The sequence below is a fragment of the Mixophyes fleayi genome, chromosome 1, assembly GCF_038048845.1.
Source record: "Mixophyes fleayi isolate aMixFle1 chromosome 1, aMixFle1.hap1, whole genome shotgun sequence".
Taxonomy (NCBI): Eukaryota; Metazoa; Chordata; class Amphibia; order Anura; family Limnodynastidae; genus Mixophyes; species Mixophyes fleayi.
This window is the reverse complement of record NC_134402.1, coordinates 234,079,885-234,094,449: the sequence shown is the minus strand read 5'-3', so window position 1 is coordinate 234,094,449 and position 14,565 is coordinate 234,079,885. Positions and strand designations below refer to the sequence as shown.

The 14,565-nt window shown below is 42.9% G+C and overlaps 1 protein-coding gene across 2 annotated transcripts in view; it reads left to right on the top strand.

The window, feature by feature from the left end:
* GTPBP3 (GTP binding protein 3, mitochondrial) overlaps positions 1-14,565 on the top strand; it is a 112,471-nt gene that overhangs the window by 31,415 nt on the left and 66,491 nt on the right. The gene's annotated exons all lie outside the window — the stretch shown is intronic.

Sequence of the window (14,565 nt, the reverse complement as noted above, 5' to 3'; positions counted from 1 at the left end):
ATTTAAGGTTTAGCTGCATAAGTGCAGTGCAGGGGGTATATTTACTAAACTGCAGGTTTGGAAAAGTGGAGCTCTATAGCAACCAATCAAATTCCAGTTATCATTTATTTAGTTAATTCTACAAAATGACAGCTAGAATCTGATTGGTTGCTATAGACATCATCTCCACTTTTTTTTAAACCTGTAGTTTAGTTAAATATACCCCCAAGTGTTAAGTTCCTTTGTAATCTCTTGCATAGGAAACATACAGTGAAGGTAGATTGGTGGCAGATGCTTATTCATCACTTCTTGATATCCATTTTCTTGTATAACGCAGAAAGTTGGAACGGTTATCCATAAAATGTTGCTATTTTTCTTATCTAGGGTGCAGTGTAAAGGCCAAGAGGCCTTTAATATAAGGAAGAGATCATTACTGCTGTGTGCAAAATATCTCAAAAGTAGTCAAGGAATAGTCAGCTTCATTTTTTTTAAACTTTTCTTTATTAATGTGAGCTAATTGCTGATGACAAAAACGATTATCTATTTAGTTAATGCTAAATCACGGTCAGCCACTGACTGGACTATTAGGACCAGCTTTAAATCAGTTTAGCCCGTAGATACAGAATAAGTTAACTGCATGTTAAATGGACTTGGCATGTTTGATGCAAGGCAACTGACAAACACATATTCATATTCTCAGTGGGTGACGAGTATAAAGTGACATTATCAAAGATCCTTTTTTTGTATGTGGGAGTCAAAGCAGATTGTTTATAGGAAAATTAAGGATACAGATTTTTCAATCTTCACCCATATATAAATCGTCATTATAGTGCCTTCTGTACATCTGTGACAACTGAGCGATGCGATAATAGGAGATTAAATGTGACATGGATGCTTAATGGAAACCCCTTGTCAGAACAAAATTGCAAATCACTGATAGGAGGCTCTGACATTTATACTGACCACGTGATATTGGAATAATAGAAAACAGAGGATTTTGAGTAGCATGGTCATCTTAACTGTTTAAAAACATTCAACCAAGAGAATTGTAATTTTGACAGATTCGGAAGATCTAAGGATAGGGACTGGATTTATGTGGCCAAACAAATGTAGGTGGGCAAAAGATGTGGAAGGATGTTTATATTTAAATAATGACTTTTTTTTTTTTTTTAATTTTTATTTTGAAACCGCAGATACAAAAAAAGGTAACATACTTAACAGTTGTGCCAACAACAAATGGCAGATAATACAAAAATAGAAGACCCAAATTGGCACATATAAAATTTAGCCCTAGCTATAATTAGAAAACAGTGCTGAAAGAAGAGATAGGGTAATCTATTAATTATTAAGACTTGAAAACATTTATGGTAAAGCGGTGGTTTTGTTTTTTCATTTTTGGGGAGAGGGGGGGAGGGGATAGGGTTAGGTTATACGAATCAAACAGTACCCGGAACAGGAGATTTTTGCCACTTGAACCACGGTGTCCAAACTTCCCGGAATTTAGGAACAGTGTCATTTAGTAGAGCAGAGATATGTTCCATAGAGGAAATGAACCAGATACGATTAAGCAGCTCTGTTTTAGAAGGAGCGGACGGTTGCTTCCATGCTCTTGCAATAAGTAGCTTGGAAGCCTGGTAGATATGGGCGATTAAACAGTTTTCGGCCTTGCTAATATCAGGAATAGGTTGATTTAGCAACACCTGAGCCGGTACTTTAGTAACTCTGATTCCAGTTACCTTACGTGTAATAGCCAGAGTTAGATTCCAGAAAGCTTGGACAACCGGGCATTCCCACCAAATGTGCAGGAAACTTCCCTTAGCTCCACATAAACGCCAACAACGGTCAGAAGCAGATGGGTACATACGGTGTAGTTTTTCTGGGTCTAGGTACCAGCGCGAGTAAATTTTAAAGCAATTTTCTTGAATGCCTGCGTTTATGGAGACCTTTGCGGTTCTCGCACGAATGATAGACCACTCCTCGCTGTCCAGTGTTATCCCCAGATCTTGTTGCCAAGCCTCCTCGTGAGGTTCGGGAGTTTGGTCCAGAGGGGCTATGAGCATGCGGTACAAAATGGAAATGTTACCCCTGCGTCCCGCCGAATGTATGCAATGTCGCTCAAATGGGGTTCTTTTACGCAATTGGGTGGATCTGGCCTGTGACTGTATAAAGTTCCGAATTTGTATATATTGGAAATGAGCCGATAATGGCGGATGGCATTTATTCTGGATTACTTCGTATGAGGCAGGTGCGGTTTCCCCCAGGATATGGAGGAAGCGTTCCATTTTATGCCTTTTCCACCAGTCGGCCATCGCTTCTGACCTACCTGGCTGAAAAAGTGGGTGAGTCCAGATAGGTGTCAAAGGAGACGGGTAAGGTGCCAGGCTATGTTTTTTGTTGGCCAGATCCCAGGAATTTAGTGTAAAAGATATGGAGGGGCAAGAGTATGCCGAGGCAGGTCTACTGGATCTGGGAAGCCATGGTAGGTGATGCACGGGGGCGACTGGTGACAAAGCATTTTCAATGTCCACCCACTTTTTCAGGCCTGGGTTAAGGTGCCAAGAAATGACAAAACTTAACTGAGTAGCCAGAAAGTATTCATGTATTAGCGGAAGGCCAAGTCCTCCAGCCTCTTTGGGCTTAGCCAACATGGTCCTCCTCAATCTAGGTTTCTTTCCTTGCCATATAAACCTGTTGCAGGTGGATTGGAGTGTTGTTAAGATTTTGCGAGGGATTGGTACTAGGAGAGTTTGGAATAAGTAAAGTAGGCGGGGAAGGATGTTCATCTTAATTACCTGAATTCTGCCTATCCAAGAAATGTACATGGGCTCCCATTTAGATAAGTCTCGTTGGATATTGGTTAGTAGAGGTAGATAGTTTGAATTGTAAAGGCCAGAAAAGTGTTTAGTGATATTTATCCCCAAATATGAGGCCGCCATTGAAATGTAAAAGACTGTTGGAGAGTTTCTCCAGTGGTACGAGAAATATGAAGTGGTAATGCCTCAGACTTAGAGTCACTGATTTTGTAGCCCGATAGCTTACCAAAATGTTCTAGTTCTAACATTAAATTTGGAAGCGAAACCATCGGGTTTGTCAATGTTAGTAATACATCGTCGGCAAAGAGGGAGATTTTATATTGTTCTAGACCCAGGGAGATACCAGTTATGTCAGGATTGCGGCGTATTTTGGCTGCTAGAGGTTCAATGCATAAAGCAAACAGTAGGGGGGACAGCTGGCAGCCTTGTCTCGTTCCATTGTGTAGTTGGAAATGACTGGACACCTGGCTGTTAGTCACAACCCGTGATGTGGGATTAGAGTATAATGCCGAAATGGCTTGTAGAAAATGTCCTCGGAAACCAAAAGCCTCTAACGCGGAGAACATAAAGGGCCAGGAAACCCTGTCGAATGCTTTCTCCGCGTCCAAAGCCAAAAGTAGCGAGGGGAGTTTGTTTGAATTGACATGGTGAATTAAATCAATTACTCTGCGAGTGTTATCCGGGGCCTGTCTATTAGGAATAAATCCCACCTGGTCTGGGTCTATGAGGTCGGCCAAGACTCCATTCATTCTGTTAGCTAGAATTTTGGTGAAGAGTTTCACGTCAGTGTTGAGGAGGGAAATAGGGCGGTAATTTGCGCAAGCGGTGTGGTCTTTTCCCGGTTTAGGTAGAACTATGATAGTAGACGAGGTTGAGTCAGGGTAATATCGCATTAAATAGAGTAGATAGTTTGGGAAGTAATTTGGGGGCAAATGTTTTGTAATAGGCCATAATGAAGCCGTCTGGGCCTGGTGCTTTAGAAGGTTTCTGCGAGCTGAGGGCACATTTAACCTCTTCTTCGGTTATTTCCGCGGACAATTCCTTCGCTTTGGACGTACTTAAAGATGGAAGGTGACATAAACGTAAGTAATTGACTAAGTCAGGATTACTTAAGTTGGCCTCCCCCTGAGTTGGAAGGCTGTACAAGGCTTCGTAAAAGGAACGAAAAGTTTTATTGATAACCCGTGGGTCGTGTGACAGGTTGCCCTTTGAATCACGGATGCCGCTAATTGTTTGAGAGGCTCTTTTGGCTTTAAGACTATTTGCCTACAATGAGTCTGCTTTGTTACCTTTTTCGTAGAACCTCTATCCTACCCAACGGAGGCTTTTTTCTGTCTTTTCGGCTATAAGATGGCTAAGCTCCCCTCGTGCTTTAGTTAATTAGGTTAACAACTGGGCGGATTGTGTTTGTTTATGCTGTGTTTCGAGAGCGAGGATCTGCGAAGAGAGTAATTCAATCTGAGCCAACCGTTGTTTTTTACGGGTTGCTGCAAATTTAATAATCTCCCCCCGGATAACTGCTTTGTGTGCCTGCCATGTGGTGGAAAAGTTTACATCCTCAGTGGTATTAATCTCAAAATATTCATCCAACTTATCATTCAAAAGGTTCTGAAACTGAGGGAGCCTAAGAAGGGCTCCGTTCAGCTTCCATGTTGCCCCCACTCCTCCGGTGGACGCGAAATCAAAAGTAGCCTTGGTTGCCCAGGGGTTGGAAAGAATATCTGCTGAGATCAATGACGACATAAGATGTGGGCAGCAAAGAATCATGTCAATTCTCGAGTATGAATTATGGCGGTGAGAGTAAAATGTATAATCTCTTGCAGAGGGGAATGTGGCCCGCCAAGAATCAAACAGACCCGCCTCTACAATGTGTTTGTTTAAGGATTTAGAACCAGGTGTATGTGCCCCTGAAAGTGGCCCGGTTGAGCGGTCTAGAGTTTGGGAAAGAATTGTGTTAAAGTCACCTCCCAGTAACACCCGACCCGAGCGGTGGGAGTGCAGTTCCCGAAAAATGGTGTGAAAGAAATTAGAGTGACCCGTTTTCGGGGCATAAATTGTCATTAAAGTTATCGGGATAGGCCCAATCTTACCCAATATGATGAGGTAGCGACCCTCTGCATCCGCAATGTTCTTGGACACCACCAGGGGAACTGACTTATGTATCATAATCGCAACCCCATGGCATTTGGAGGTGTAGTTTGCGTAATAGAACGTGGGGTACTTCTTTGAGGACAGCGAGGAGTGGTGATCCCTCTTAAAATGAGTTTCCTGCAAGTATACAATATCGGCATGACATTTGTTAGTATAGGAATGCAAATATGACCTCTTTTGAGGGGTATTCAGTCCCTTTACATTCATAGATAAAACAGTAAGAGGCATTTTTGTAGCAAAAAAATTCGGTACAGAGTAATATGAATAAGGTGGTAGCTTAAGTTGAGTAAACCTAGGGAATGGATCAGGATGGGGAGGAAGGTAAGAAGGGTAGAGGAATTTAAGGGGCGGGGGGGGGGGGATAGGGGGAAGCAGTCAGAGGTTCCCTGGTGTGGGAAGTCTGCTACTTGTTAGGAGCCCCAAGGAGGGAAGGCTTGAGTTCGGAACTAGTAACCGCTCTCAAGGCGGACGCAAAAGTGCTATCTATTAATTCTTACTGACTATGGCGGTTCCTTTGTGTTGTGGGGGAGTGGCACTGGCCTTAGGTGGCTGCCACCGTCCAGAGCATTTAAATATAAGATAAAAAGAAAGAATAACATTGTGACTGTTAGGGTCAAGTAGGTATAAATACAAAAAACACTGCAAACTCAACAACGGTTACCTTATTCAAATAAGACAAGAAAGATTATGCTTGCCCTCTGGAATGAAAGATGCCCAGTGGACACTGCTGATCCTACAGCTATATTGGGGAGTTTCTCCGGGTAGAGTAGGGAGGGAATGACACCTCCCCCTCCAAGCCCCCAGACTCCCTTACTGCCAACAGGGAATTCCAAACCAGGGTGCGTGGGCAAAAGACATCCTAGACTAGTACAAAAGCATTAGAATGTATTGATTCCCTTATAGGGAGCTTACTGACTATACATTATATTTTAACACTGGGGCAAAAGAAATAAGGAAAATATGTGCCTCTTGGGGCACTACCTGAGGACAGTTATTCTAGGAAAGACATGTTAACACACAATTTTTGTCATCAATCAGGTATGCTGTGAATTTGAGGTCTTATTCTCAGGAGCTGGACCTGCAGGGGCTCGGATCTGAAGTTGGCGTAGGAAATGGCGGCCCTCTTCCAAAGATCTGATGGACACTGAACGGCCCTCCGACAGCACCACCAAGCGAAAATGGAATCCCCATCGGTATTTGTAACCTTGGTCCCTTAGAGCGACTGTGATTTCTTTAAGATCCCTCCTCTTAGCGACCGTAGATGGAGCTAAGTCCTGAAAAATTTGTAACTTTGAGCCTTCAAATAAGATGAAGTTTGAGTTCCTGGCACTCATTGTGATCTTTTCCTTAATCTTAAAAGAAAGAAACTTCAGGATGACATCTCTGGGAGGGGATGAGTCTTTAGATTTGGGTCGAAGGGCTCTGTGAGCCCTCTCTATCTGAATCTGGGACTCAGAGAGGGAGGGAACCGGGTGGATAAAGAGGCGGGTCAAATAGGGTTCCAATAAATGAGCATCAATGTCCTCAGGGATATGCCGAATACGGAGATTGTTTCTTCTCTCCCTGTTTTCGAAGTGCTCGTTTTTGTCTCGAAGGAATTCAAGCTCCCTACTGAGGTATTCCAAGTCTTGGTTGGTTTCATTGTGGAAGGTCTTACATTGTATTTGGGACTGTTCTAAGGTAATGGTTCGCTGGCTCAGGTCAGAAATATCTTTTTTCAGTTCCCCCACTGTCTTCTGAAATTCAGCTGTGAGAGATTGTTTAAGATCTACCAGGAGGGAGCGAATGTCTGAAATGTCTTTCCTTGTTGCCGGAGCATCTTCCACTTCCATGTCCTCTTCCCGAGATGACCCATTTCTCAGGGAGCCGGCCGTAGTTGGTTTGTCTTGTCTAGAAAAGTGCTGGGTAATTTCAGCATTTTGCCCTCTTTTTATTTTGGAGGCGGATTTACTCATGATTAGCGAGAGGATGGAAATAAAGAGTTGCTTGTGTATAGGAAGTACTTGCCCTTTTAGTAATGCTCTGGACGATTGCAACCCCAGGTTTTACATCCTCAGAAAAGTGAGAGTCACAGGAAGAAACCTGTTATTTCCACGGAGCCCTTCACCAGCGTGTCCCACCGAAGCGGCTGCCAGGCCACGCCACGCTTTATCCAAGTTTTAATGCTGAGTCCTGCAGTATCTTGTCTGTCTGGAATGGCGTCCAGGCTGCCCACTTTAATTTCTGAAACAAATGTGGCTCCAGCAGTGACTCTTAGAGATTTAATAGGCACAAACTGCAGTGTGGTGTAATGTACACTAGATGGCAGCGACAGATAGTAATGATTATTCAGTTGCTATTGACAAGCTGCTGAGGTAGAATAGAGACATTGACAGCAGACTATTATTATAAGGTCTGACTTCAATCAACATAGGCTGGTAACTGTCTCTCACCTCAGCCTCAGCAGTGTAAACATAAACGCAGGCACCGCTGGGTTATCTTGTCCGTTCAAACTGAGACTACTCTGCGACTACAGAGTTCTAGTGGGATTCCCAGCAGGCCCTGCTCCAGCTAAGCCACCGGAAAAATGGCGCCCGCAGCATCTGGTCCAATGCCTCATATGGACCAAGGAAAGCGAGGGGACCCTCTGACAGGCGGCTGTCCACCAGCGCACTCGATCCGCAGAACATTCAGCAGGTATTTAGACTCAGCCGCGATCAGCCTCCAGGCAGGTCGGAAAGGTCAGCGGCAGTCAGCAGGTTTGCACCCGAATCTCCGGGCCACCCGGCCGGGCTCCACGCTAGATGCCAAAGATGCCCAGCGAGTCAGTATAGGTCTTTAAACCCTCCTGTGGCACCTCTCAACCGCCAGGGTATTAACAGGATGCCGGCAAATGATGAACTTTATAATTAGTGAGAGGAGCTCCAGTGCAACACGTCCGTGCTAGATGGCAGCCAGGCCACGCCCCCAATAATGACTTTTTTTAACGGCCAATTTTGTAGCCTGAGTGAAAGTGGAATTCATCTAATAATTTATACAAGAAGGTAAGAGGAGAAAACAAGGTTATGGGGAAATCGGCTGATTTTGTAATCAACTGATGTTGACTCCCATAATGTTTGGGGATGCAGGCAACAATTGTAAATACTTAGGACAGTTCTACCAAAGGTGAATGAAGGTACCTGTCACAAACAAAAGCTTGTGTTGCTGGGAAAGGTTGGGAGTCTGCCAATTCTCATGTAGACATATTCATGCGGTCTTTATGTACATTTGAAGCATCTAATTCTGCATGTCATCACTGTTCACAAGTGACGCACGCTAGACTGAGTGCTTTCAGGTTTTGGACTGTATACATCATGGCTGCTTGAGGAGGAGAGTGCTATTGGATTTGCCGGGGCAGAATTGCCATAGACCATGTTACACTATTCATAAATGGGTCATTTCATACGGCCAGCACCACTCTTTCTGCAGTTGTGGTCATGCACTTTTGAGTACTGTTTTCAAAGTGATTTTACAGTGTTCTCCCCACGCTTTATTTGGCGCCTGGTACCAGGAACTCACTATTTACTGTGACGAGCCGACCAACAGGCAGTGACCCTCGCTGCCCGGCACTCATGTGATGCGACTGAAAGTCGTGCTGCACTCAACGTCCCATTAGGTTGCGTCACATGAGTGCAGGGCGGCACGGGTCACTGCCTGCCTGTCGGTCGGCTCGTCACAGTGAGTAGTGAGCTCTTGGTGCCTGGCGGCAGAGTATTTTTATGGGGGGGAGGGGGGGTGGATATGGCAAACCTGGGGCGGGCAGTGGGTTGCAATCACAGGTGGAGTGTCCATTTTGTGTCACAGGGTGGTGTCAAACTTCAGGGAGGAGGGGGAGGGCACCTGTATAAAAGAAAGCGTGCGTTTGCCAGCAGTTCACTTGCTGGTAAACCTTAAAAACAATGCTTCTTACTTGGGGTTCTTTTGTGTATAGTCAGCATTTGTGCATTATCTGGGCACTTAAAAAAATTATTGGTGTCTAAATACCATTTGTTCAGTATCTGGGCACAGTTTAAATAGCATCTGTGCATTTTCTGGGCACTTAAACAAATTATTGGTGTCCAAACAGCATTTGTGCAGTATCTGGTTGCTGTTAAAAAATTATATCTGTGTTCAGCCAGCTGTTACCCATAATAAGTAAGAAATGAAAGCAGAAAACAACAATCTCTTTAAGAAAAATGAAGTACGAGCACAACCGAACAAGAGACTTCCAACATGGACATTGCAGACAGGGCTGGTCCATCTTATGAATCACAGTCTATTTCGTACAAAAAATGATTCACTAAACATCGCGCATCGGGAGTAAATAGTGACTGGTTTAAAACATTTCAGTGATTGTTGGTAAAAGATAATGAAATGATGCGTTCCACGTGTACAAAATATAGAAAGATACCGGCTATAAACAAGGTAACTGACTTGGGTGACTATTCCGTTGAAAAGACTTCAAAAAGAAAGTTTAATTGGCCATGAGCAAACTAAATTATAGACTGATTTGTGTTCAAATATACATCAAAAAAGTGTTTTTGAAGACACTGGGTTAGGGGAAATTGAACGATTAATTTCAATTTTGAGCAACTTACAGAGAGATGCTTTTGTGGGAGCTTTAATAATTATGTATTGGTTGTTAAAAAACGAACTACCACATTATACTACAATATATGGAACTTTACTTGAGCACTGCAAGGCTATGGGTTGTACTTGCCTAAAGCATCTTGATATTGGAAAGAATGCAAATTACACTTCAGAAAGAATAATGCAAGAATTCCTCGACACCTTAGCTTCACAAATAAGATGTGAATTGCTTAAACATTTGCATTCGGCAACTAACTTCAGTGTTTAGTGTGATGAATCGACAGACATCTCAGTTTTGAAGCAGCATATTATATAATAAACTGGTTCAAAACTGAATACGTTTGTCAGCTTAATTGAAAAAAATCTCCAATATAGGGTTGAAAAAAAATCTAATTTGGTGGGTCTGGGCTTTGATGGAGCAGCTGTAATGATTGGGAAGCACAAAGGAGCAATCAAAACTATTAAAAGATGAAACAGGCGGAGTAATGGTGAACTGTCATTGTATAAACCACTGCCTGACTCTTGCTAGTGCCCAAGCAGCTTCTGAGGTGCCTTATTTAGTAAAATTTAATGACATCTTAAGACCGCTGTTATTCTTTTTTCAAAATTCCTCAGTTAGAACTGCTGGTTTAACTGAAATCCAGAATATACTCAACAGCCCTCAGATTAAACCTAAGATGGCTAGTGACACTAGATACGTGTCTGTTGACTTTGCTGTACAGTCTGTAAGAAAATACTTTTGTGAGTGTCATTGCTGCACTGGAAAGAGAGCCCTGCACATAATGACATCACAGCTGAAGGTTTAAGCAAATATATGAGAACATACAATTTCACAGTTTTACTTATGATGCTTTCAGATGTTCTGCCTTATTTGTCTAAATTATCTAAAGTTTGGCAAAGGCATTTTAGATTCTCCAAAGCTATACATTATGGAATTAAAGCACACATCTGCTACTCATTTTAAAAATCTACATCTACACCTTGCTGATCAGTGGTCAGACCTTCACATAAATTATTCTGATGCTAATGCTACTGCTTTTAAGATGAATATTTATGGTAAATACATAGACACAGTTATGCCAATTATATCCTGTTTTTCAAGAGTTTTCAGTACAGCCAGGATCAAAATGAGGCTTGAGATTCTTTTTGAGCATTAGTCTAGAAATGAATGTCCTGCAATCCTTCACTTTGAAAATAGTGAACTAGAATGGGCAGTTGCATCCAAATTGTTTGAGCTAGAGTCCTACAAAAATTTAGATTCAAAACAAATAATGCAGAAATTTTTAACAACAACTGAGCTCATAGAATCTTTTCCAAATTTAGCAAAACTATCTGCTATTGGACTGACCATACCAGTAATCACAGTTGAATGTGAAAGAGGATTTTCTATTCTAAAACAAATGAAAACCTGTTTAACGAATCACATGAAGCAGAGCACACCGAATAATCTGATGCTGATTAGATTAGAGGGACCAGATCTTAGACTTTGATTATGAAAAAGCTGCAGACGACTGGGCCTCTAAGAAGAAGAGAAGAATTGACATATAAAATGTTAATTTAGAGATTAAATGAATATAAGGTCAGGATTTCAACATTTAATTTGTGCAAAGGTCCCCATCCAGCTACTTTTTCATGCCACCCAGCTGGTAAAATTTTCTGGGGAGAACACTGTGTTAGCATGTTTACAACCTGCTGTTGGCTGCGCTTGATCCCTTGGGCTGTTAAAATTTGTGTTATATTGTAGTACAATGTGGCATCTTTTACAGTGCCTGTGATTTGTCTATTTCCTCCTCTCTTCTAATGGCCAGCAACTCATGCACTTCGTCCTCTTGCCAATGTGACATGCTTTCTCCACTCTCTTTTTTGCAGCATTGAAATGACGTTGTCACTCACCGGACTGTGAGTGCTACTTCTAAGGTAGCTAGGAACCGTGTCCGTCCATTATAATGAGGTACTGCGCATGTGCAGTCCCTTTTAACCTTCAGTTCTGTTCCTTTAACTTAATTGGCTGATCAGGCAACACTCCCTATATTAAGCACCTGTGGTCAATACCACGTTGCCTGATCTTGGAGTCTCATTCCTCATGAGTCTCTGAAGGTGTTCCAGTGCCTGCTCGTTTGTTCAGCTTATGCTGATTCCTGTTTGCCGTTTGTGGTTTCCAGACCACTTCTATTCCTTGCGTTCCTAGTGTCTTCAGCAGCTGATTCCTATCCGCTGCCTCCGTGTATCTACAGTTACAGATTACTGCAAACTCTCCTGTGTTTCTTCGTGACTTCAGCAGCTGATTCCTATTCGCTGCCTCCGTGTATCTACAGTTACAGATTACTGCAAACTCTCCTGTGTTTCATTGTGACTCCAGCAGCTGATTCCTATCCGCTGCCTCCGTGTATCTACAGCTACAGATTACTGCAAACTCTCCTGTGTTTCATCGTGACTCCAGCAGCTGATTCCTGTTCGCTACTTCAGCGTGTCTACAGAGTCTGCTCGTCTCAGCGCTCCAGTCTGCATTCTACCTGCCGTCAGCTGACCCGCTGCCTACTGCTTCTACAGTGTGTCCATTTGTGTCAACTTGCCTGTTAGCATCGAGTCTACGCTCCTCGGCTTCCAGCTCTGCTACATCGCTTCAACTCTCCCGTGGTCTCCTGCTGTTCTATTCGATATACTACTGCTTCCTGAGTATTTGTCGTCCTTGCTGGCCTACCTACAAGTGCGCTGCACCTACCTGCCGCTTCCATTCTGCAAGGACTTCTCATCTCGTCTGTTTCCTGCCGCTCAGGTATCCCTGCAGCTATCTCTAAAAGCCTGCTCATCTGAACCACGGTATGCATACTTCTCATTGACTGTGCTGGTGTATTGCATATCCATCTGGACTGAGTTGTTCTCCTCCGGAGTTTCCATCCTCTGAGACTATTGCTATTATTGACTGTGTTTCCTTTTGCTGGACTATTTGAGTGACTTTGTTTATCTGTGCAGTGCTGTTCATTCATTATTATTATTGTGTGCAGTTCAACGTGGGATCAAGTTCAGTGTACCCGTGTAGACTCTGCATTGCATTTATCTCCTCGTGTCCTTCCTCACATATATATTCAGTGGTACAACTTGCTAGAGGCAAACCACTGATTCCTGTTTCCCTGTGTCACCAGTTGCATATATCCTCTCACATAAGCAGTGGTACAACTTGCTACACGCAAACCACTGACTTCCCCGTTACCTTCACCTGGATTCCATTCCCTCACTACAGACAGCGGTACAACTTGCTATACGCAGACCTCTGACTTCCATCTCCTTATTACTCCTGGACATTCTTCTCACTATAGCAGTGGTACAACTTGCCGTGCGCAGACCACTGACTACCCTCACGTGTCCTTGTCCATCCAGATCCTCGTGTTCAGTTACCTATTGTTTACCAGTGCTGCTAGTCATAGACTTTCTGAGCATTCTCTAACCATCTGCTGTTTCCAGTTCCATTATCACCCTGCCATCAGAGTATCATATACCAACTCTACTGCTCTGATAAGACCATCAGCGGGTGATACTGGGTAAAGACTCCTAGTGCCCGTGACAGACGTCATCTTCCAGCGTCCCTAATCCCCCCAATCAGCTCCTTCATCTGAGACCCGGGACGAGACCGTTCAGTCTGAAGTTTCCCTGGAATTGACCCGGGAATAACCCTGCAAAAGTCTCGGGTCATAAGAAAGGTCGAAGCGGGGACACCCTTTCACACCGAGCCTAGACCCAGGTTGCTTGGCCTTACCACGGCATAAATCTGGGTTTTTGTGGCAGTGTGAATGGGGTATTAGTGGTGCTATGTAAATAGTTGCTGCTGATATATTTACAAAACCAACCGGTATTAAAAGAACATGGATATATTCTTGAATGTGTGCAAACTTAGAAAAAGGCTTCAGATGTTATATTCTGTAACGAGATGTAAGTGGTAGGTTAAACCATTGGGGATTCACAAATAGGATTTATGATCTTTCAGGAGAACATTGGTAGCTGTTTGTAGATGTAATAAGCCATAGATGGTAATCCAAGCACTCCTGTTGCAAAGATAGATAATCTCACTGTTTGTCCATATCATTTCAAATTTGTATCCCTCAAAATGTAATTAGGAAGAATTTTCTTCCACTTATGGAGCAAAACGATCCTGTGAAGTAGTCTTTAAGAACCGCAGCATGGCAACAAAAGTCTCATATCGAGATAAAAGTCCCTTTCTCGTTTAAAACTGTATCTGGTTTAGCCTTGATGTGTTTCAGTGCTGGTATGCATTTTCATCAGATGAAACCACAACATTGTATTCTCTAATTGGTTCATGAATTATATACATATACTGTAGACATTTCTGAAGAGGGTATAGACCTCTCAAGAAGCTATTAAAAGTTTAATTTAGTGTGTGACAAGGCTTAGATGAGTGTGGAATAGGTTTGCGCCTCACAATCCTGCTCAAAATCTGATATATCCTGTAGGTCCAGCAAACATATATAACTTTGTTAAAAAGTGGACCCCTACTATTGTAACTTACAGTTGAGGCATGCTATTAATTCCCAGTTCGAAGCTCTCTGTCTTAAAATTTCCCATCTGCAAGAGAAGAGTCATATCTACACTCTATTCTGACCTTAACTTTCATTTTGCACCTGATGGACTGTTGTCTCTTAAATCTAAGTGTAAGGTTGTTATAGGACCACTCTCTAATGAGTATGCTCTTAAGGGTTTTAGAGACTCCACATTGTCCATTCAGTTCCCAAAAAATACACTATACTTACTCCATAGGGTAGATCACGTCCCAGTTTCTCTATTTAAAATTGTAGCAAATTGCATTTTGCATTTTGGCACATGTTTTGGGAGTGTCCAGCAGTGCATCGATTCTAGACTGAGGTGTGGAGATGTGTTTGTGACACTGTACCTGGTGCCCCTCCCTTTGACCCGAAGTACAGTAATTTTAACACAGATTTCTGCCTGCGGCTATCAGAGCTGCAAGCAAAAATCGGCGTTGAAATTGCCGTACTAATGGTAATAATGCGCACTATTATTGTAC